General features: G+C 41.9%; 1 protein-coding gene across 6 annotated transcripts in view; it reads left to right on the top strand.

The window, feature by feature from the left end:
- Positions 1 to 25090, top strand: part of add3a (adducin 3 (gamma) a) — a 337068-nt gene that overhangs the window by 98099 nt on the left and 213879 nt on the right. Inside the window, exon 1 of one of the 6 annotated variants that reach the window (XM_068053020.1) lies at positions 19212 to 19451. The exons of the other annotated variants lie outside the window; for them this stretch is intronic. The gene's annotated coding sequence lies outside the window, so the exon portion shown is untranslated. Of the gene's footprint in view, positions 1 to 19211; positions 19452 to 25090 lie in introns of those variants that run through there. 6 annotated transcript variants of the gene reach the window in all.

The raw sequence follows: 25090 nt of genomic DNA, 5'->3' as shown, positions 1-25090 counted from the left end.
TGCCATTCTGTGATTATTTGAGCAGCGCCATCTTTAATCCTGGCAGCTTCCTGACATCGCAGACTGTGACGTTTTCGTGGTACAGGCTGCATTTGCACATGTGCCATTGCAGCGCCACCTAGTGGTGGAATTGTCCGCAAACGCAGCCTTATTCTTTTTACGTTTTCAGTCTCTATCCGCATGTGTGTTTATTGTGTGTGTATGCTCGCATGGTCGCGCCGCATATTCGTTGTTAACCGAATTAGAGTTTAAGCTTAATAAACTTCCACCTTTCTTGATGAAATTTAAGAAAACCTGTCTGATTTTTCTCTGCCTTACAATTGGAAAGCAGTGAACAAGGAATCACTGAGGGGGAGTTAAAAACACGGTGTTTTTAACATTAAACCCTGTTAAGGTTAGACCAGGCAAAGGCTGAGAGGGAACCCCTGGACCCTTTTCTCACCTGGTCGTAAGAGTGTGCTAGTGAAAACTGATCACTGTTATTGGGCAGCCCAATTGTAGTATTTCCCAAGTCAGACAAAACCATAAGACCATATGGGATAAACAAAGTCGCAATCAACCAGGCAGTGGATGATGAACAGTATTCACTACAGACCTCAAGATTTGTATGTGGAGTTAGCAGGATCCAAGCTATTCCTGAAGTTGGATTTGTCCCACGTTTATGCACAGCTCACTGTGGATTGAGAGAATTAGCAGTATCTCACGATAAACACATGCAGTTATACTCATACATGAAGCTGCCTATGGTGTGAAGACTTTCCAAAAATCTTCCAAGCTACAATGGAAAAGATTTTGCAAGGAGTGCTGCATTGCTTGTGCAGTCAGATGATGTGTTGATTGTGACTGCAACAGAGGCAGAGAATCTTCAAGTGTTGGATGAAGTGTTGTTAAGTCTCAATGTGAAGTTGCAGAAGAGCAAGTGTGCCTTTGTGCAATCTGAGGTAGCGTACTTTGGCCTGAAAATCAATGAAAAAGGACTACAGACTGTGAAAGAAAATAGAGAGCCTACAGTAAATGCCCCAAAGCCAAAAGATGTGTCTGGGTTGAACTTTTATTCTGCGCATGGTCCAATACTATTGGTTTCTACCTGAGCTTGCAATGGCGGCCCCATTACATGAGTTGTTGAGGAAAGATGTGAAATGGGAATGATCTATACCACAACATAGAACATAGCACAGTATTCTCATTTCCTAAGAGGAGGTTGAGTGTCGCCCCTTTTCTCATCGGGCCATCCACATATAGAACGTAGAACAGTACAGCACAGTACAGGTCCTTCGGCCCACGATGTTGTGCCGAACCTTTAACCTACTCTAAGATCAAACTAACTACCTACCCTTCATTCTACTATCATCCATGTACCTATCCAAGAGTCTCTTAAATGCCCCTAATGTATCTGCTTCTACTACAACCGCTGGCAGCACATTCCACACACCCACCACTCTCTGTGTAAAGAACCTACCTCTGACATCTCCCTGAAACCTTCCTCCAATCACCTTAAAATTATGCCCCCTGGTGATGGCCCTTTCCACCCTGGGAAAAAGTCTCTGACTATCTACTCTATCTATGCCTCTCATCATGTACCCTTCTGTCAAGTCACCTCTCATCCTTCTTCGCTCCAATGAGAAAAGCCCTAGCTCCCTCAATCTTTCTTCATAAGACATGCCCTCCAGTCCAGGCAGCATCCTGGTAAATCTCCTCTGCACCCTCTCTAAAGCTTCCACATCCTTCCTATATTGAGGCGACCAGAACTGAACACAATATTCCAAGTGTGGTCGAACCAGGGCCTTAGAGCTGCAGCATAACCTCGCGACTCTTAAACTCAATTCCCCTGTTAATGAAAGCCAACACACCATACGCCTTCTTTAACAACCCTATCAACTTGGGTGGCAACTTTGAGCGATCTATGGACATGGACCCCAAGATCCCTCTGTTCCTCCACACTACCAAGAATCCTGTCTTTAAGCCTGTATTCCGCATTCAAATTCGACCTTCCAAAATGAATCACTTCACACTTTTCCAGGTTGAACTCCATCTGCCACTTCTCAGCCCAGCTCTGCATCCTGTCAACGTCCCGTTGCAACCTACAACAGCCTTCCACACTATCCACAACTCCAGCAACCTTCGTGTCATCGGCAAACTTGCTAACCCAGCCTTCCACTTCCTCATCCAAGTCATTTATAAAAATCACAAAGAGCAGAGGTTCCAGAACAGATCTTTGTGGAACACCACTGGTCACCGAGCTCCATGCTGAATACTTTCCATCTACTACCACCCTCTGACTTCTATGGGCCAGCCAATTTTGTATCCAGACAGCCAACTTTCCCTGAATCCCATGCCTCCTTACTTTCTGAATGAGCCTACCATGGGGAACCTTATCAAACGCCTTGCTAAAATCCATATACACCACATCCACTGCTCTTCCTTCATCAATGTGTTTTGTCACATCTTCAAAGAATTCAATAAGGCTGGTGAGGCATGACCTGCCCCTCACAAAGCCTATCTCTAATCAAACTATGCTTTTCCAAATAATCATAAATCCTGTCTCTCAGAATCCTCTCCAATAATTTGCCCACTACCGACGTAAGACTGACTGGTCTATAATTCCCAGGGTTATCCCTATTCCCTTTTTGAACAAGGGAACAACATTTGCCACCCTCCAATCATCCTGTACTACTCCAGTGGACAGTGAGGACGCAAAGATCATCGCCAAAGGCGCAGCAATCTCTTCCCTCGCTTCCCGTAATATCCTTGGGTATATCCCGTCTGGCCCCGGGGACTTATCTGTCCTCATATCATTCAAAATTTCCAGCACATCCTCCCTCTTAACATCAACCTGTTCGAGCATATCAGCCTGTTCCACGCTATCCTCACAAACGACCAGGTCCCCCTCTCTAGTGAATACTGAAGCAAAGTATTCATTTCGGACCTCCCCTACCACCTCCGACTCCAGGCACAAGTTCCCTCCGCTATTCCTGATCGGCCCTACCCTCACTCTGGCCATCCTCTTGTTCCTCAAGTGTAGAACGCCTTGGGATTTTCCTTAATCCTACCCACCAAGACTTTTTCACGTCCCCTTCTAGCTCTCCTAAGTCCATTCTTCAGTTCCTTCCTGGCTACCTTGTAACCCTCTCGAGCCCTGTCTGATCCTTGCTTCCTCAACCTTAAGTAAGCTTCCTTCTTCCTCTTGACTAGCTGTTCCACATCTCTTGTCATCCAAGGTTCCTTCACCCTACCATCCCTTCCCTGCCTCATGGGGACAAACCTATCCAGCAATCGCAGCAAGTGCTCCCTAAACAAACTCCACATTTCTGTCGTGCATTTCCCTGAGAACATCTGTTCCCAATTTATGCTCCCCAGTTCCTGCCTAATAGCATTGTAATTCCCCCTCCCCCAATTAAATATTTTCCCATCCCGTCTGCTCCTGTCCCTCTCCATGACTATAGTAACGGTCAAGGAGTTGTGATCACTATCACCGAAATGCTCTCCCACCGAGAGATCTGCCACCTGGCCTGGTTCGTTGCCAAGCACCAAGTCCAACATAGTCTCCCCTCTAGTCGGCCTATCTCCATATTGAGTCAGGAAATCTTCCTGGACACACCTGACAAAAGCTGCTCCATCCAAACTATTTGCACTAAGGAGGTTCCAATCAATATTAGGGAAGTTGAAGTCACCCATGACAACAACCCTGTTACATCTGCACCTTTCCAAAATCTGCCTCCCAATCTGTTCCTTCATGTCTCTGTTGCTATTGGGGCATCTATAGAAAACTCCCAACAAAGTGACTGCTCCTTTCCTGTTTCTGACTTCCACCCATAATGACTCAGTAGACAAACCCTCCTCGACGACCTCCCTTCTGCAGCTGTGATATTATCCCTGATAACTGCCCTAGCTTCCATCCCCTCCGCACTAAATTGACAACAGAGATTAAAAAAAAAAGGAAAACCTTACCTTACCAAACCCTCCACACAAGAGGCCTTTTTTTTTGGTTGGAGGAGGAGGATGGGTGGGAGACACTACACGTGTAGTGTTTCGGGTTTTGCCACTGCCCGAATATATAGGTTTACTTACCCAGCAGTCCCCTTGTCTGCCGAAACAAAAGGTAAGTTATTTTAAACTGAAACTCACCTTCCCAGCTGACGCCTCGCTCGCACTATCGCTGCTTCAGAAAAAGCTGCTGCAAGATGCTTATGATGCATGTAAGCAAAGCTTGACCAATGGTGCACTGCTCGTTCATTACGATACATGTGACACTTCAAACTGTGGAGTTGGAGCAGTGATCAGCCATGTCTCACTTTCCAGTTGTGTTCAGTCACACATTTTCAAATGTTCCCATTGATCATGCAAGAAATGGAATTGTAATTATTTTTCAACTGTGCTGCTTCTCATTGGAATTTAATATGCAACAATTTTTTTTAATGTATGTGACTAGTTTGTTTACTAAAAACCTTTATCTTTTGCATCTATTTCTCTAAAAGACTTCTGGTTTGGATGGGCAAAAGACTTGGTTTTGAAAGCACAGAATCTGTTGCTAGGCAGCAGACCATATCCAATAGTCGTTAAAAATGGTATGAATATGCCATTGTTTCCTCTGCTGCTGGCGAAGAGCTGTAAACAAACAGACAGATGTCATTGATGCAAGTTTTATTTCTTGTGTCTTCCAAGTATTTGTTGTGGAGCAATACCTCATTATATCATTCACTTTGCATGATGCCAAGAGTTCAAATGTAGGTTAAAGGGTGCTGGATGGAGAATGGCTGAAGTTTTCTGGGAAGTAAATTAATTTTAAATTCCCACTCTTAACTATATGTATATTATTGCCTGGAAATTTCTTATTCATGTCGTGATGAATACCTAAGTATTTCATGAGATATGGACTTGTAGAATTTTTCTGTTTAGGTTGATTGTGCTGGAATACTGCTGTTCCCATTGCATTACTATAGTTACTGGCATATTGGATTGGCGTTTTTTAAACTGCCAGAAGGAGGAGACCCCACCATGCACGGGCAGGTACTGTGAACAAGGAAAATGAAAGTACTCTCCATGATCATCTGAATAAAAGATATGTTAACAATAGGAACAACTACTCACTTGAATGGTGTTTGCCTATTGCCTATAGCTGGAGAAATATTGGGCCTCTTTTCCTCCAACATCTCTCTCCCCATTTAAACCTTCCCTGTAAGAACATTCTATCAGGTGCCAGTGTTTTAGAATGTGGATGCAGCCATGTGGTCATGAAGCGATCTTTTTGTTGAAAGAAGGCGTTGGTTATGGACGGCTGCTTTTCTGCAGAGTTCAAAGAGTAAACGTCCGTTTTCATTACAGTTTCCAACTCCATGGTTTCCGAGCACTCCCTTCCATGCCCGGTTGTCACTGCCCACTCTGACGAAATAGCCAAGGATGACAATTTTGTCTTTGGGAGGGGCATTCTGGATGAGTTCATGTAGATCTGTGTAGAACTTATCTTTGTCAGCTGGGTTAGTCTTCAGAGTTGGAGCATAAACGCTGATGAGAGTTGCATGCTGCAGGTCTTGGAGGGTGAGGCGAAGGGGCATGATGCGTTCGGAATGGCCGATTAGCAGGCTTGAAAGTTGAGTGAGGCATTGTTTACCTTGAGGCCTACCTGACCAATAGAGGTTAGCCAGCATTGTGTTCTGTTAGGATGCCTTACTCCGAGAAGTGGACTCACTCAGTGCCCCTATGTCAATGTCTAGTTCTGGCTAGCTTATAGGCCACTAGGGCTGAGCGTCGTTGGGGGCGGCTGTTGTCACCAGGGTCGAGGATTGTTCTCGCGTTCCAGCAGGGGAGTTTCAGAATTTTTCCTCTTTTCCCACCTTTTGAAGCAAGATTAGGAGTTTGCGTTTCCTTCTCTGTCATAGTTTGCCCACGTTAAGAAATACCTGTTGACCGCGGCTAGCCAACTGGGTGGCAGGGAGACGAGCATTTGTTTAGGTCACCTTTACTAGGCCCCTCTGCAATTCAGGAGCAAGCAGCGCTGTCCTTCAAAAAGGCTGCTTAGTTGCTCAGGGTGCTACTGGGTGATGTCGTCTCTAGGTCGTCATCAAAACGAACAATATCCTGAGCTGCCTGCACGCAGGATTGTAACTGCGGCTGCCAGTGCCATATTGCACCTGCCGTTTGTGCCCCTTTCCCGTTACTGCAGGACTTACTTGAGTTATAGTTGGGGGGTGGGGGGGGGGGGGGGGGTGCGGTTTCCTTCCTGCCTGTGCAGTGGTGGAGTACAGTTTGCACTGACTGACCCCACGCTTTAAGCCTGGAGCTCATCTGTCGTGGCTCAGTGACTGAGATGATGGTAGCGAGGTCTCCAAGCCATCGGCTTGGATTCAGAGTTTCCCTCTCCTAGGTGGGTTGCCAACTAAGGCTTGAAGAGACACCCCCCTTCCCTTGCTATTTTAGCCATACCTGGTATACCAACAACTGTAGTCCACACAATATGATGTGGCATGCCTTTGGCCCAGAACATGATGGTCACTTGAGCCACTTGCAATCCTGCTGCCCTGGCCGTTACCTTTATCAAGAAAGACATACTCCCAGTGGTATCATGTTCACCATTTCTCCCCTCACCTGCGTTTTGCTTGTCAGCTGAAACGGTGTACCGGGGTGTGGCGCTTGGAGCCAGCAGTGAGCTGGGTGTAGACGATGACCAGGATTCCAGTCCATCCTACAAATTGGATGCAGCTGACTGAAAATACAGGGGTACTACCTCTATCTGAACATCCCATTACATCTTGGTGCGCCGGTGTGACCTAAAGGACGTCCTGCATTCTAGAGTCATGCCCAGTGCTGACTGTCATACAGACCACTGGCTCATTCGTTCAAAGCTGAACTACCACTTCAAGCCTAAGCCCAAGAACAGGTTTAAAGACAACCCATCAAAAGAAATTTCGAGTCAGCAACCTGCACACATCATATTGCAGAGATAGATATCAAGCACCCTTACAGACCAGTCATCCTGATCTCACTGCTGATTCCACTCCAGAAGAACTCTGGGAGCACATCAAAGCTGCAGTACTGGAAACTTCCAACGAGGTTATTGGACCCAGCACCAAGAAGAATAGGGACTAGTTTGGTGAAAATGACGAGGCAATTCAAGGTCTGCTACAAAGAAAAAGGTCAGCTCGTCAGGCTCACCTGGCTCAGCCAACCAGCCAAGAGTAAAAGACAGCCTACTGTCAAGCATGCAGCGCCCTTCAATGTAAACTGAGAATGTCCAAAATGACTGGATCACAGTTGCAGAAAAAACTCAACTGTACAGGCGACATAAGTTTCTATGAAGCTCTAAAATCTGTCTATGGACGAGCAGATCAAACCCAAAACCCCCTGAGGAGCACCGATGGCAAGACCCTACACGGCAACAAGGAGTCAGTCCTGGATCGCTGGTCAGAGCACTTTGAAACTATCTTCAGCGTCAAGTGCACAGTGCATGATACTGCCATCAATTGCATCCAATAACAGCTCGTCAAACAAGAACTGGATGAGAGCCCAACTCTGGAGGAAACTCTGACTGCCATCAACCAGATGAAGAGCAACAAAGCCCCCGGAGTCAGTGGAATACCACCCGAAGCCTGGGTACTGCCTGTGTGGAGTTTGCAAGTTCTCCCTGTGTCTGCGTGGGTTTCCTCCGGGTTCTCCGGTTTCCTCCCACATGCCAAAGACTTGCAGGTTGATAGGTAAATTGGCCATTAGCAATTGCCCCTAGTATAGGTAGGTGGTAGGGAAGTATAGGGACAGGTGGGGATGTGGCAGGGATATGGGATTAGTGTAGGATTAGTATAAATGGGTGGTTGATGGTCGGCACAGACTCGGTGGGCCGAAGGGCCTGTTTCAGTGCTGTATCTCTAAACTAAATCTAAACTAAACTAAACTTTGGATGATCAAATGTCCCGGAGAGCGCACTGTGCATACATTACCTAGGATTTCACCTACCTTTTAGAAGAAGTGATCTCGAGCTAGCCAAGAACTGAACCATCTGTCTTTTAAAGTTATACACTGGTAACTTGTTTCATAAGTCTACTTCTACATCTAACCTGGCCCCTACCTTGTGTGTCACTTTTTCTGCATGACCCCAGATCTTCTCCAATCTATCAATAGGAACACAATCTAGCTCTTGAACTATTTCATATATGTATCTTATCAAGTCATTCAAAAGCTACACATCTCTAGTGTAGCTGTTTAGGCTTATCTGAATGACTGACTGGCTATGGCCATTTCAAGTTGAGAATCATTCTTTTGGCCCTACTGTATACCTTTTTCAAAATCTCTATCACTGACTGTATGAGGGGACCAAAACTTAATGCAGTTTTCTAAATTTGGTCTCACTAAGCTCCAGTATAAAATGATGTCCTTTTTGTTTCATATTGAAAAGTTCTATTAATACAAGTAATACTCTATTTCCTTTGGCTATGGCCTCTTAGCATTGGTCTTGAACTGTTCCATGTAAATTGCAAGTATATGTGGTGGTGGTGCTATTAAATGTGTAACATTTCACTTCTCTAGGTTAAATACGATTTGCTAGAATTTGGTCCATTCCTCTGTGGAAATTGCATGCAGAAATTTGTTAGCCACAGTTCTCACACTTGCACGCAAATATTCCATCCTCCTGACTGTGGACCATCTCCCACACTTGTATCTGGATAGTTTATGGAGATAGGGCCATTGCTTTTAGCCACATATTGAATCCACTAATGTTACTGTTTCTTCTGGAGAGCCACACAGCACTTGGAGTAGATGCTGATCAACACCTGTGCTCCTTTTGTTCAATGCATTGACCAGTTATTTGTAGATCTCCTGTAAATCAAACTTCCTGTCCATAATATCATTAGCACCTACATGAAGTGCAACCACAGTTCCAATTCTTTCACCTTTCATTAGCTTGTTCACTCTTGTTACTAAGATCCTTCGCCTTGGCTCCTAGAAATTTTTATTGAATCTCAATGCAGCATTGAAATTATTGCTGTTATGTGTACAGTACAGTTATGACACTTTCTCAATAAAATCATTGTACTTGAGATCTAAATATAATGTAAATGCACTCTTTTCATAAATCTGATTAAAACTGACTTCCAGAGGAACTCGGCAGATATAATCAAATGACAAATTACCACGCATGAGAAAAGATATTAGCCAGGGCAGCAGTTGTGTTGTATAATTGAATGCAGTAACTAAAAATAAAAACAGGATTTAGTGGTCTTGCTAGAAAGTGCTTGTGGGTAACCAAGGACTAGCTTGGACTTGGCCCTTTTACCTTCCACAGTCACAATAACAGCTGATAGTCACTGTCTTTGTGTCAGGCAATAGGAATAGTCATTTGTTGGTGTGAGGGGTACCAGAGGACAGCTGGCACATTTGGGACTAAGCCGGAGCGCAAATTGGTGTTGTTGGGAACAATGGGGAGGAAACAGAAACTTATTTTGGAGGAAAAAAATTTGAAGACTTGGAAAATGCTTACAAGGTAAAAGTGGAGTTCAAGGCTATCGTAGACTTTGCAGTTCAAATAAAGGAATCAAAAATGAAACTTGAATTTATATCGCACCTTTCACAATCTCAGATATTCTTTCAAATCCTTTCAGATCCTCTGTTGGTTATCCACCCACTTCATATATCCCTATCATGACATTTTTATTTAGAATATAATTTTAGAAAAAAAAATTCTGAAAAGTACAAGCGTATTTTTGCCTGTTCAATTTTCCAATACCTCCAATAGCTTTCCTCCACATTTGGCTTCTTTCTTTCTGGGCTAAAACCTACCTTCTGCTTCATTACTCAGAGTCTTCACCCAGTCATCTTCCTGATGTGTTTTGCCACTCAGTACATACATGTCTTAGTGTGTGCTAGTTTTTGGGATCATGTACATATTTGAACTAAATGTTTATGTTGCTTGCATGTACATTCTCAAAGCAAATTAGATGTTATCAGTAAGAAGGGGAAAGGGAAGAAAGATATTAGACAGGGTAAATGAAAATGAATGGATGGACAGAAAAGTCATGAGAAAAGAATGTGAAGGTGGTGTGTCTGGTCAAAAAAGGGGGAAATTAGGTGAGACAAAGAAAACTACTCTGTAGGTTTAAAAGTTATTAAGAAAAATTGAGTAGGAGAGAAGTAGGGAGAATGTTGCAGGTAGACATCATGGGAAGCCAGTGTCAAAAATAACATTGTGAATAGCAGTTTTCAAACTTTAAAGTAGTTGCCCCTGTACTGTGGAATCTGTTGCACACCACCATAACCTCAGGCTGTATTTTCAGAACTGATTCAAGGGTATGAAGATTTTTATTAACAATTTTATATTCTGCTGTGGGAAGATTTGGAAAAAAAGACAATAGTGTGTTAACAAAATAATGTGCTTGGAAATTACTTCAAATTATAATTATTTTTTGATTCATTGCTTTCAAATCTGTACCAGAAGTTTATCTAGGTTTTGTATTTTATGCCCCACATTTGTGTTTAGTGGGCATCTAGCCCTAGATTTCTTTTTCCTCTTCTGCTGTGTTCTTGGTCCTGATGTCTCTGTCAAAAAATACTTTACTGCAGGCAGACTGGCCTTATCAGTATGGGGAGAGGAGAGAAGTTTCCCTTAGGAAATTATTAGGCAGCTATTACTGACTGCGAATGACTCACTGAAGGAAAGGGCTTTTATTATTGCAAAGATCTCTTTGCCAACACCCCATAGCTTTCTCACAATCCCTTCATACAAGGAAGAAAACCTTAAAATTTGGACTTATTTGACACCCAAAACATCCTGGGAAAACTCTGGCTGCTCTTTACCATAAACAGGCACTATTTAAATTCTGAGGTTGAGGGTATTAATTCAGTTTTTAATCCAGGTGAACTAAAATTGTGAAGGTAAGCACATTAACAATTTTTCACAGGTAGTGATTGTTATTGTAGGTGTTTTTTCCCCTCTAACTTTCACTTTAGATCCATATCTAACATGAATCAAAGTAGTAGCAATGCTTTTGTAGCTTGCCCAATTAACTCTTATTTCCTGTGAAAGGCTGGACAGTGAGTGCTATATGTAATTAACAACTTGAATCTAAAGGGAGGGAAGAGACAGTCATCTATCTCCTTCTGGAATTTGCCTTTGCAAAGTAAGGCTGGAAAGAGATGCCGTGATTTTCGTCCACGTTCACCCTGAACAGGTCTGTAACTCAGGACTCGGTACTGTATGGGCTGTTCACAGCGATAAACAGAGATAAACATCAAGTGCTGCTGGAGGACCATCAACTCGGTGAAAGACGCACTTTGGTTTGCCTGAAACTTGCTGGTCTTCCAGTACAAAGAGCTGTCCACGACCGAGTGGTGAAGACTGGCACATTCCAAGGTCCTGGACTACGCGCTGAGAGACGCACTAAAGTTTGGGCAGTCGCCACAAAGGCTCGATGGGGAAAGGCCGCTATGTAAGGCCCTCCCGCCATAGTATACAGAGGAGCTGGAGCCTGTATGTAAACCCCTCGCGCTGTATGCACCACAGAATATTCTTGGTACGTAATGCAAATGTACTATGTAAATATAACCAGAACTGTTCTGAAGAAGGGTCACTGACCTGAAGCGTTAACTCTGCATCTCTCTGCACAGATGCTACCAGACCCGCTGAGTATTTCCAGCATTTCTTGTTTTTATTTCAGATTTCCAGCTTCCGCAGTATTTTGCTTTTATTTTAGATAAATGCAATGTGGATTTGTTAATTTTTTTCCAGAACCAAATGGCAACTTTCAGTGGAATAAGATGGACATGTTAATTAACTTTTTTGTTTGTTTTGCAGGCTTTTCTGTAGCATTAATTCTGTAGAAATAATTTTCATCTGTACATCAAAAATAGCTGTAGCTTTAATGTGCCCAGATTATCCTTTAGTGATTGCTTCATCATTTACTATCACATTCTATTAACTCCGGCCACTTGAATTAAACAATTGGAATCCAACAGCTGAAATAGATGAGTATGAACTAGAAATCAGATAATACAGCTGTTCCCAACAGTAACAATGGTCTCCACAATTTTTTTGTTTAGACAAAATTGTTGGACAAATGCAATTCATATTGATCAACTTTTGGATGCAGCTATAGCCTGCAGTTTGAAATATTAAAACGGCACAGTGGCGCAATGGTTAGCACCGCAGCCTCACAGCTGCAACAACCCGGGTTCAGTTCTGGGAACTGCCTGTGTGGAGTTTGCAAGTTCTCCCTGTGTCTGCGTGGGTTTCCACTGGGTGCTCCGGTTTCCTCCCACAGCCAAAGACTTGCAGGTTGATCGGTAAATTGGCCATTGTAAATTGCCCCTAGTGTAGGTAGGTGGTAGGAGAATGGTGGGGATGTGGTAGAGAATATGGGGTTAATGTAGGATTAGTATAAATGGGTGGTTGTTGGTCAGCACAGATTCGGTCGGCCGAAGGGCCTGTTTCAGTGCTGTGTATCTAAATAAATAAAATAAATTTAAAAAATAAATAAATATTTTGGCTAGTTTAATACCAGTTTAGCAGTTCATTTTTGAGCTGCTGCTTTTGGTTAATCTCATTAGGGGATCACAAATAATTGTTAGCTTACATTTGGGTCATGTCTGAGCAAGATACAATTCTATATTTGGCTGCTTCAAGTATGGCTGTAGCACAAAGTTAGGATGGAGACATTTTTGTTAGTTAATGGACATTTAAGAACTATGTGTTTATAATAGATTTCAGAGGTGGGGAATGTATGCCATCATAAGGTCTGTCCTAAATTTGTGAGCTATGTTTTGAAGAACATTGCCAGAAAACAACTTTCAGTTACTATCTTGGTTGGATTAAACAACAGGGCCATTGATCTCTTGAAACTCTAAATCAAGTAGGGACTTTTTTAAAAAAAAAGAAATTTAATTTCATACATAAAGGAGTTGTTGACCTGGTTACACAATCTCAGCTGAGGAAAGTGTTTGATTCTTTGAATTTTATACTACTGATTGCAATCCTCAAAAAAAAATGGCTGCCTTAACCACACACATGGTATCTTGTTTCTGGATTCAGTTCTATTTTCTCCTGGAAGGTAGTATGCCAAATTACAATTACCACGTTCAGAACAACTTGGCTATATTTTTAAAGTAGTGTGATTTTTGTGTACAATATCTTCAGCTTAAGCAGACTTGCATTGATGCCACTTTGAGCCCAGTAAAACTGTGTCACATTACTTATGGTCCACCTTACAATGCTGACTTTCTGACTTTTACTGCAGCTCTGTAAGGGAAAGGATGCAGCACTGCATTCTTTGGAAATGCTGAGACGCGTATGGATAGATCTTCCCCCGCCCCCCTTTCCCCTGCAAGTATCCCTACAAGAAGCAATACCTGCAGACAGTTTTAAGTGCACAAATTATCCATTTCTGTATCATTTAAATATATGTACTGATCACCTATTAATTTAATCCATTAAATAGATGTTTTAAATGGAGTCTCATCTGTTGCTGGTCTATGTGTTTCATGTGTTTAACAACGTAAAGTACTGTTTTTAGTGATGCAACTGCCATCTTTTCTGTTCACTGACTCGAATAGACTTTGCTTTTCTTCAGGGGGACGAGTTCAGTTGTGAATCAAACAGTTGTCCTGGCTGTTAGTGATTTAGATTTAGATTTAGAGATACAGCACTGAAACAGGCCCTTCGGCCCACCGAGTCTGTGCCGACCATTAACCACCCATTTATACTAATCCTACACTAATCCCATATTCCTACCACATCCTCACCTGTCCCTATATTCCCCTACCACCTACCTATACTAGTGACAATTTATAATGGCCAATTGACCTATCAACCTGCAAGTCTTTTGGCTGTGGGAGGAAACCGGAGCACCCGGAGGAAACCCACGCAGACACAGGGAGAACTTGCAAACTCCACACAGGCAGTACCCAGAATTGAACCCGGGTCGCTGGAGCTGTGAGGCTGCGGTGCTAACCACTGCGCCCTGTGCTGTATAATTTCTCCTGCAATGTAGATCAGGTGGATTTCACAGCACTGGCAGCCAGATTTTCTGCAGAACTCATGAACACATTGTTACGACCAGGTGATGAAGGGGATCTCAGGCTCTCCTTTCGCTCCTTCTCTGATTTGTCCGCAACAGGGGTATTCTTTTTTAACACAGTGATTTAACTTACCACCTCAATGAGCACTTGCTTCTGTTCCTCTAATATAATGGCAAATAAATCAATCAGACAGATTTTCTTGAGTTTAAACAAGAAAGATGCAAGTTTATTAATATCACTCTAAACAGGTTAAAATTACGAAAATATGTGACGCATTCACACTCATATTCACACAAGAGGAAACACACAAATAGATTAGAGGGGGAAAAAACAGAGTTGGGAGGTTAGAGTCCTTAATAAAAATAGAATTTAAATACTGAGTCTGTGTCTTTAGTTGAAATTGTAGACCTGAAGTCCTTGCCTGGGCCACGTGCACAATTCAGGCTTGCTTGCTTCTTTGGTTCTGGAAGGCAGAAAAGATGCTTTATCCATGCCTCCTTAGTTGTTGACTGTAAGGATCTGTCGATTTGAGGCTTACTAGCAGCAGCTTGAGGCTTCTCTGGCACCTTATTGGAGAGAGAGGTGCTTTCTTGCCAGGTCTCAGTCACTGACTGACATTTGAGTCACCACTCTCAAATCCCCAGAGTGGCCCAAGCAGTCATGTGATGTGACCACCTCTTTGTATTTGAATCAGCATCTTATGGAATGATATTTGAAATTCAAGGCTGTTCAGACATACTAGGTCGAGCAGGTGGGGGGAGGGAGGGGAGGTTGGCTCTTTCAAAGTCAATGGGTGTCGATGGTTTTCGACCCCCATTGATAAGGTTATCCCAGATAAGTGAATCAGAAAGCACTCCATTGTTCTGGCTAGACTGGGTAATCACCTCTGTCTCCAGACTGCCTTTTGGCCATTCTTGTGCAAATTGTACGTGGCCTTCTTGGCTGCTCGCTGTTCTGTTTTTTAAAAGTTATTTGTAACAGTCTCCGTAAAAGTCTCAGTCAAAGTTCCACACGATGAAATGAATGTTTCCATTTGGCATGTGGGGTTTCCGTCACACTATGAAATGCACAATTTAGCAGCACATGTGGTTTCTTACTGCTTTTAATGTAGGGTTTCTAATTGCCATGGAACCTTAATTGGAGGGAACCCATACAGTCAAGGTTTCACTGAAAAGGTGGATTTGCCTACACTGTAAACCACTGCGCTTAGAACTTGTGTGAAGCATTTGGAGACATTGTGATTGCCGACAACAACATCTTGCATTTATATAATAACTTTTCCATAGTAAAACATTTGAAGGTGTTCACAGGAGTGTTATCAAACAAAATTTGACAGACACCTAAGGAGATATTGGCACAATAACCAAAAAGCTTCGACAGAGGTATGTTTGAAGGAGAAGAGAGAGACGGAGAGATTTAGGGAGGGAATTCCAGAGCTTAGGATCTAGGCAGCTGAAGGCACGGTCACCGATGATGGAATGATTAAAATTGTGGCAATGCAAGAAGCCAGAATTGGAGATCTTGAAGGAGTGTAGGACTGGGGAAGGTTAAAGAGATAGGGAGGGGTGAGGCCATGGAGGGATTTGAGAATTTAAAAATTGTGTCGTTGCCAGACTGGGAACATGGGGTGATGGATGAAGATGACTTTGTGCGAGTATGGCAGCAGAACTGTAGATGAGCTCAACTTTATGGAGAGTGAAAGATGTTCTTGATCTTCCAATTGTGCCATGTAATCATGACATCTATCTGAATTACAGGAATGAGTAGAGAGGATATCAGTATAATGTCTCATCCAAAGGTCTGCATTGATGTGTCTGCTTAAATTATGTGTTTAAGTCCTAGATTGTGGTTTCAATCTAATGACCTTTGGACTAAAATGTGAATGCTACCAATTGAGCCAAGCTGCAGTCCACTGCAGCGAGAGAAGAGACAAGTGCTTCAGACTTGTACTCTTGTCAGCTAATAATAACCAAATTAATAGTTGGACATACTTGCACACTTTTGATACATCTGTACTTTTAAAGGTAACTTTAGCCTTCCTCTTTACAAAAAAAAAATACAATATGCTTTTATTCAAAATGGTAAACATTTGACTACTGGTAAAATAGTACGTGGAGCCATGTTTTTTGTTCTGTGGTATGGCTTTTGAAAAACTTCGAAATTTGTTAAGGGAGTGGTTTGGATATTTTCAGCTAAGTGTATTGCTGTAATTTCAGGCATTTATGGTTTAAATTCATGCTGTACCATGAGGCTGACTTGTTTTTTCATTTGTTCACACACTTTGATAAAGTGAAACTCTTAATAGCAATCTTCTGACCCCTCTTGCAAGCCAGATTTTTAAAAAAATATATGATTTGAAGTGGTGGAGGACACCAGAGGGCTTCCGAAGAAGGGTCACTGACCCGAAACGTTAACTCTGCTTCTCTTTCCACAGATGCTGCCAGACCTGCTGAGTGATTCCAGCATTTCTTGTTTTTGTTTCAGATTTCCAGCATCCGCAGTATTTTGCTTTTATTCCCAGAAGGCTTAGTTGGTTAATACGCTCCAAACTGTGATGCTAATGGAAGGCAGGAAGGTCTGAGGATTGTTCTTTGTCACTTGAGGCACTATCAGTGCCTGTTACATTCTATGCATGTGCGGACACCAGATGAGGGCTGGAGCATTCTAGCATGTTTCATTTTCCTCCATTGCTTCCAAGTTGGACCCTTGTGGTTGTTCCTTTCCTTCAAAATGAATGCTGCTGCTTTGCAGTGTGCATAGTACCTCATTGGATTATATCACCAGTGTTGGCTACTTCTGCTCCTATTTCTTGTGCTCTTGTGACTCATAATGCAAGCAGCACCCAGAATAGTGGGCCTTTGGAGACAGCTAAAAGATAACATAACTAAAATCTTTTCCAAGCGGGAGGTGATATTTGCTCAGTTTTTTAAAAAAAGCAAATGTTGTGCAGAAGTCTCAAGTATTTTCTCTATCTTTGAGATCTCCAGATTAGTGCTGATTGAAATTCTTGGCGACCTACAACAGTCTACTTACTGATAATCCAAAATTGAATTCTCCAATAATCTGAGATGTGATTTCAAGCTAGACGAATGTTTTCATTACAGCCCTGCACCCACAGTCAAGCCTGACTCCAGCAGCAGTGCTGTAATGTAAATGATGTGGCAGTCGTGCCTCCAGTGGTAACAGCTTCACTTGGGAGTTTTTTTCTTCAGTGAGCTGCCACTTTGTTTTTACTTTCGGCAAACTTGTATAGCTTTCTTTTTAACGTTGCAGTTGCAACTTTTGAGCAGTTTCATATGTGGCCTTGCATACATCACTGAACAGATTCAGCTGGATGAGGTTCTGGAATAAAATCACAACAAAGCAGTGCTTTTTTTAATGCAATTTTTTTAAAGCTACTTTCTTCCCATCCCCTCCTCTCCATTGCATTTTTTCTAGTAAACAGTAGGGTGATTATTTCTGGTGGCTTGTCTCACATGGCATTTGCAAATGTTGTTGCATTTACTGTATGAAGGTTGGGTCCGTCATAATTGAGTGTCTTGCAGTTTCTTTCTTAAGATAATTGTCAGGTTGGCATTTCTGTCTGCGGGGCCACCAACCACTGGGAAATTCTTGCTTGGAAAGGATGATTGGTTGGCTGAAACCAAAGGTGGGTAGCACCTCAAAGACATGGGGGATGGCCACGCTGCTGCAGAACAGGAATTGAGGGTTGCAGGTGTGAATCTTGCACACTAAAATACATTCCTCCTGGGTCACTACTACCAAGGTCTGGGAGATCAGTCACCCATCTTGGAAGAGTCCTAGGCTGTCCAGGAGGGTTAGCAACCCTAAGTTATTAAAATGACAGGTAAATTCATGTAATATCCATTAAATCCTTTTAGGTTTTTTAAAATTGTATTCCTTCCCAAGTTAAAGATAATTGGAGTGAAATTGCAAAAGGCAGATGATGGGAAGGTATTTAACCTCTGGCCTCATTACATGTAGTGCACAAGGATGGTTTTCCCTACCTTCCTGACACTCCAGCTTCTGCTCTCTCTCTCTCTCTCTCTCTCTCTCTCTCTCTCTCTCTCTCTCTCTCTCTCTCTCTCTCTCTCTCTCTCTCTCTCTCAGTAAAACATGTAATGAAATAGAGCAAGGAAAAAAATTAGGTTGCTAGTACATGACTCGGGGGCAAGGGAGAGGGGAAGACAGAAAACATTGCGTGGCGCTACAGGGATGGGTGGGTGGATGGAAGTAGATCAAAGTATGTAGCCCAGTTTTCTGCAGCAGACTAGTATCTGTCTCCAAGGATAATAAAATACATTCCAGTCTTTCATTATAAAATCCACATGGCCAGTATAGCAAGGAGCTGAGCATTTTTCAGGCAGCAGAGTGACCAGCAAGGGCCAGGGTTGCTTTACTGATTGTCCGTCCCTCCCTCCCTCCCTGGATTGCCAACAGCAGCACCTGGGAAGGTTTGCAGCCTTGGTGTGGACTCTTTCCTAGTTCATTCAGTACAGTTGTAAAAGAGTGCCAGTTTTCTACCCAGAACAGTTAATAGCAGCTATTAGTGAGTGAAATGGTTACTTTGATACTTGTTTAGATGAAATGGTAACTGTCCACAGCTAGATATTGAAGGAGTGTTGTGTGTGCTGGGGCTTTGCTGTACACTGGCAATTACCTCCCAGAGTTGATCTTGCACCTCAGCTGTGGTAGACTCGAGTGAAGCCTGGCTACCCGACCCAAACCCGACCAAACCTGACTACGTGTCAGGTTCAGGTGGGGTTGGGTCTATATTCTGTGTTCAGCATTTGGGGTTGGGTCGGGCTGGATTGTACTTGTTTTTGTTTTGTATAGTTTCTTTTTTAATCTACATTTTGATGCGATTTGATGTTAAGTTTCAGATGTTAATTTATGTTGTGTTGAATTTTGGCTGAACTTCAGGGACTGTTTTATGAAATGAAACTAAGGTTATTGTGAAACTGCCTTTAAAGCATATAAAGAAAATATTTCAGATATTTTTCTTTAAATCAAATAGTGATTTATCCTGCATACTTCACTGAGTAGCTTCTACACTCTGGGAACATGGGATGAATCACTTTTATCTTGACCAATAATAAATCATGGACTACTTAACATGCAGCTTGGAGAAATCAAATGAACTTTGCTCTACTCCTCCCCTTAAGCACTCCAACCAAGAAAGAGTCTGCTATTCGTGTGGCTATGTCAAATGTGTTGCACTCCCTTAATATTCTTGTGTTGTGAGATGAAATATTTAGCATGATGCGAAAAGCAGGTAGTAAAGTAATGACCGCATGCTTCTAATTGCAATCTGGAGCCTTGGACCTTTACTCTACAATCAAGTGTGAAAACAATACTATTGTAAGATGCAGCTTAAAAGTAGATGCTTTTGGATCTTCGCCATCTTGCTGAACAAGAATTTGAAGCAGTGTTAATTTTTTCAAAAGAAATTGCAGGTGAATCAAGTCGTTGCTAGGCTATCTGCTTAAACTTGGATTCATTTGATACTACCATGGGCTCTCCTACTGTTAAAATATTTTTGACATTTAAATAACTATTTGTTACCTTTAATTGAAGGAGAAAAAAAATTGTTTGTTGCATATTGTGCTGCAATATGTTATTTGAAGTGTATTCCTGTGTAAAATGATGTCAAGTCTTCAGTCAAAAAAGTGACTATCCATTTGGAATGAATTTGCTTCCAAGTCCTTTTGAGTGTGTTGCCATTGAACCAGGGCAAGACGTGGCAAGTCCAATTTCAGCTGCTTTGGAGCCTTCGGATGTTGCCTTTGCAGCATATGTTAAGTTTCACAGGAGATAGGTGCTGGTAGGAAGTCACTCATTGATTTTATTTACGATGTCCTTGTCTGTAAATTGTTGGCTGGAACAAATGTCTAAGTATTTTCCAACTGTGCCATCATTCCTGATTATCAAAAGTCAAGCTAGCTACCTAATTTTCTTTCCCGGATTTACCAGAAATATACAGGTGTAGTAATAAGCTGATGGAATGAAGTTCAGATAAAAGATCAAACAAAAACTCAAGTTCTGTAAATATTTTACTTGAAATCATATTTAAATGTGAATTAGTTATTATGATATTCTTAGTTGAATCCCTTTTTTCCAATCATTAATTGTTTTCACAAATGGTGTGTTCATTTCTTTGTTCAACGCCACTTGGCACATTTACCTGAGGTGATCTCATTTAATAGTATGAGTTCCAACATCTGAAGTCAGTTACCAGTCTCTGGCTTCTAATTTCTTTAAAAACAACTCTGAACTTTTCTACAGATAACATAATAACTCCAGCTTTCTTATAACCCCAGCCAGTGAGTGTTATATTGATTTATTTTAGTAAATTGGTTGAAGCTGTGTATTTTTATGTACCTACTTGATTTGGACACTTATGCATACTGCATCTGTTAACTCATTTGTTTATCCATTGGTTTGTTTATGAAGAAGAATGATGGAACCCAATTACCAATTGGAAAAAGCTTTGAGGTTGATGTATTATTTGATATTTTTATACCACTTGGATCTGATCACCATTCTGTAAAAAGATTTAAAGAAACATTACATTAAAGAACTCTGATTAACTGAACCAAAATTACGCTGGCAGGGTTGGTGCTACAACTTGCCTTGGTATCCTCTCGGAGAGTGAAAGTATAAGCTATGGTTGACTTTCTATATTAAAATCTAGTGAGTGCTACTAGAAAGTGCACTTGTATGGATGTCTAATATGGCATGTGTGGCATGTGGCCCTGAAGCTACACCCCAACCTAAGTCAGTAGTGTTAGGAAACGATTGAAGAAAATTGGGAAGGAGGATTATTTGTCATCCTTAAATTTCATTAATGTAGATTTCTGCCCAAAGATCACAAGATAATTATGGATGAGAACAGTCATTTGGCTAGGATTCCCGATAGATCTTTTGCGGATTTGATTTATGTAATATTCGCCTGCAGTTTGCCGATGTTGCACATACCTTATAAAGGTTGGATCCCATGTAGTTGCTTGTGTATGAGTTTTTAGGAAAAATATAAGAAAAGTTAAAGGATGCCCATTTGTGTAAAAGTACACCTTTGTGTATTCCATTGCAAAGGCAAGATTTATAAGATGCATCCACATTTTTAAGCTTTTTCCTTTTGGTAAATTTAGAGGAGAAAGTTTTTCTGAGATTGTGCGACTTTGGAAGTCTCGGCCTCAGAAGGTGGTGGAGACGGGGTCATTGAATATTTTTAAGGCGAAGGTAAATAGATTCTTGTTAGGCAAGGGAATCAAAGGTTATCGGGGATAGATGGGAGTGTGGAATTCAAGACCTAAACAGATTCTGATATTGAATGGCGGAGCAGGCTCAAGGGGATGAATGGCCTACTTCTGCTCCTAATTCATATGTTCGTAAATGATCGGCCCCTTATCCTGAGTCTGTGCCCTGTGTTTTAGATTCCTTGACCAGCGGAAACAACCTCTGTGTCTATCCTATGCAGCCCCTTCAGAATCTTGTATATTTCAATGAGATTGCCTCTCATTCATCTAATCTCCAGAAAATATAGGTCCAATTTACTCAGCCTCTCATTATAGGACAACTCCCTCATCCCAGGGATCAATTTAGTGAACCTTTGCTGTACCATCTTCAATGCAAGTATATTCTTTCTTAAATGTGGAGACCAAAACTGCGCACACCACTCCAGATGTGGTCTCACCAAAACCCTGTAAAATTGTAGCAAGACTTCTTTATTCCTGTTCTCCAATCCCCTTGCAATAAAGGCCAACATGCCATTTGCCTTCCTAATTGCTTGCTGTACCTGCATGCTAACTTTCTGCATTCCTTGTACAAGCACACCCAAGTCTCTTTGAACATCAATACTTACAAGTTTCACATCTTTTAAAAAAAATTCTGCTTTTCTATTCTTACAACCAAACTTCTCGACATTATACTCCATCTGTCATCTTGTTGCCCACTCACTTAACTTGTCTATATCTCTTTACAGCTTCTCTGTGTCCTCCCCATAGCTTACCTTTCCACCTATCTTTGTATCATCAACGTGCTTAGATACATTACTCTCTGTCTCTTCGTCTATGTCATTAATACAGACTGTAAATAGCTGAGGCCCCAGCATTGATCCTTGCTGCACTCCACTATTTACTGCCTGCCAACTTGAAAATGTGTCATTTATAGCACTCTTTGCTTCCTGTCTGTTAACCAATCCTCTACCATGCTAATATATTACCCCTAATTCCATGAGCACTTATCTTGCTATTAACCTTTTTGTATGGCACCTTATTGAATGCCTTTTGGAAATCCAAGTATATTACATCTACTCATTTCCCTTTATCTACCCAACTAGTTACATCCTCAAAAAACTAACAAATTTGTCCAACAGGATTTCCCTTTAGTAAAATCATGTTGACTTGTTCTAATCATACTTGAGATACTGGATGGGCTTAAAAAATGATAGAGGAGGTATTAGAAAGGCTGGCTTTACTTAAAGTTGTAAAGCCACCAGGACCAGAGGGACGCACCTATGAATGCTGAGGGCGGTAAGGATGGAAATTGTGGAGTTCGGATGAAATGTCACTGACCTGAAACGGTAACTGCTTTTCTCTCCACAGATGCTGCCACACCTGCTGACTCTTTCCAGCACTTTCTGTTTTATTGGAAATTGCGGAGGCAATGACCATAGCCTTCCAATCCTCCTTGGAATTGGGGGTTATACCAGAGGGCTGGAGAATTGCATATGTTATGCCCTTGTTCAAATAAGGGTGTAAGGATAAACCCCGTAACTACAGGCTAGTCAGTTTAACCTTGGTGGTGGGAGAGCTTTTAGAAATGATAATCTGGGACAAAGTTAATAGTCACTTGGACAAATGGACAAATTAATTAAGGAAAGTCAGCGCAGATTTTTTTAAAGGCAAATCATGTTTAACTTCATTGAGTTTTTTAATGTTACAGAGGGTTGATGCGGTGTATTTGGATCTCAAAGGCGATTGACAAAGTGCCACATAATAGACTTGTCAGCAGAGTGGAAGCCCATGGAATAAAAGGGGCAGCGGCAACATGGTGTGAAGCTGGCTGAGTGACAGGAAGCAGTGAGTAGTGGTGAATGGTTGGTTTTGAACTGGAGGAAGGTATACAGTGGTATTCCCCAGGGGTCAGTATTAGGACCATTGCTTTTCTTGATATGTTAATGACCTATAGTTGGGTGTAAAGGGCATAATATCAAAATTTCCTGATCACAAAGCTTGGAAATATTGTGAACTGTGAGAAGGATTGTAATAGATTTCAAGACAGCATAGACAGGCTGGTAAAATGGGCGGACACATGGGAGATGAAGTTTAATACAGATAAGTATGAGGTTATTCATTTTGGTAGGAAGAGTGAAGAGGCAATATAAACTAAAGGGCCGCATGAGCATTGACAGCAGGGGATATATGTGTACAAATCGTTGAAGTTGGCAAGGAGGTTGAGAAAGCTGTTAAAAAGCCATACAGGACCCTGCCTTTATAAATAGAGGCATAGAGTACAAAAACAAAGAAGTTGTGATGAACCTTTTATAAACATTGGTTTGAACTCAACTGGAGTATCGTGTCCAGTTCTGGGCATTGCACTTTCGGAAGGATGGGAAAGGCTTTAGAGAGGGTGCAGAAGAGATTAGGAGAACAGTTTGTGATGATGGACTTCAGTTACTTAGATTGTTTGGAGAAGCTGAAACTGTTCTTAAAGAGAAGGTTGAAAGGAGATTTGATAGAGGCATCCTCAGCATCTACCCTGTGAAGCCCCCTCAGAATCTTGTATGTTTCAATAAAATCACCCCTCATCCTTCTAAACTCCAATGAGTATAGGCCCAACCTGCTTAACCTTTTCGCATAAGACAATCCCTTCATCTCAGGAATCAGCCTAGTGAACCTTCTCCGAACTGTTTCCACTGCTACCACTAGTGTTAAGTTGCTCCTGATGAGTTCATAGAATGTTTTCAGAATAGTTTCTTAGAACAGAATTTTCTGGAGACAACCAGCAAGTAAACATCGAAACATAGAAAACAGGAGCAGGAATAGGCCATTTGGCCCTTTGAGCCTGTTGCGCCATTCATTATGATCATGGCTGATCATCCAACTCAGTAGCCTGTTCCGGCTTTCGCCCCATACCCTTTGATCCCTTTAGACCCAAGAGCTATATCTAGCTCCTTTTTGAAAACATACAATGTTTTGGCCTCAACTGCTTTCTGTGGTAGCGAATTCCACAGGCTCAGCACTCTCTGGGTGAAGAAATTTCTCCTCATCTCAGTCCTGAAAGGTTTACCCTGTATCCTTAGACTATGACCCCTGATTCTGGACTCCCCCCACCATCGGGAACATCCTTCCTGCATCTACCCTATCAAGTCCTGTTAGAATTTTATAGGTTTCTGAGATCCCCCTCACTCTTCTGAACTCGAGCGAATATAATCCTAATCAACTCAATCTCTCCTCATACATCAGTCCCGCCATCCCAGAAATCAGTCTGGTAAACCTTCGCTGCACTCCCTCTATAGCAAGAACATCCTTCCTCAGATAAGGAGACCAACACAGCACACAATATTCCAGGTGTGGCCTCACCAAGGTCCTGTATAATTGAAGCAAGGCATCCTTGGCTTTACTAGTAAGCTATACTAGACCTGGTGTTGTGCAACGAGATAGGATTAATTTATGACCTCACAGTGAAGGCAGCCCTCGGCAGGAGCAGTCATAATATGATTGAATTTTACATTCAGTTTGAGGGAGAGAAGAGTGGGTCTAAGACTAGTATTTTAAACTTAAATAAGGGCAATTTATGAAAGCAGAGCTAGCAAAAGTGAAGTGGCAAAGTAGGTTAATGAATAAGTCAATAGAGATGTAGTGGCAGACAGTTAAGGGGATATGTCAGAATACACAGAATAGATACATTCCAAAGAGAAAGAAAAATTCCAAGGGGAGACCCACCATCCATGGTTAACTAAAACAGTTAAAGATACTATCAGACTTAAAGAAAAAGCCTATATTTGCGCAAAGATGGGAGGCAGGTCAGAATATTGGACCGAATATAAAAAGCAGAAAAGAAGGACTAAAAGATTAATAAGAAGGGAAAA

This window comes from Heterodontus francisci, chromosome 20 (genome assembly GCF_036365525.1).
Source record: "Heterodontus francisci isolate sHetFra1 chromosome 20, sHetFra1.hap1, whole genome shotgun sequence".
NCBI classification, from domain to species: domain Eukaryota; kingdom Metazoa; phylum Chordata; class Chondrichthyes; order Heterodontiformes; family Heterodontidae; genus Heterodontus; species Heterodontus francisci.
Note: the sequence above shows the minus strand (reverse complement) of the source record. Positions and strands in the feature narration are given on the sequence as shown.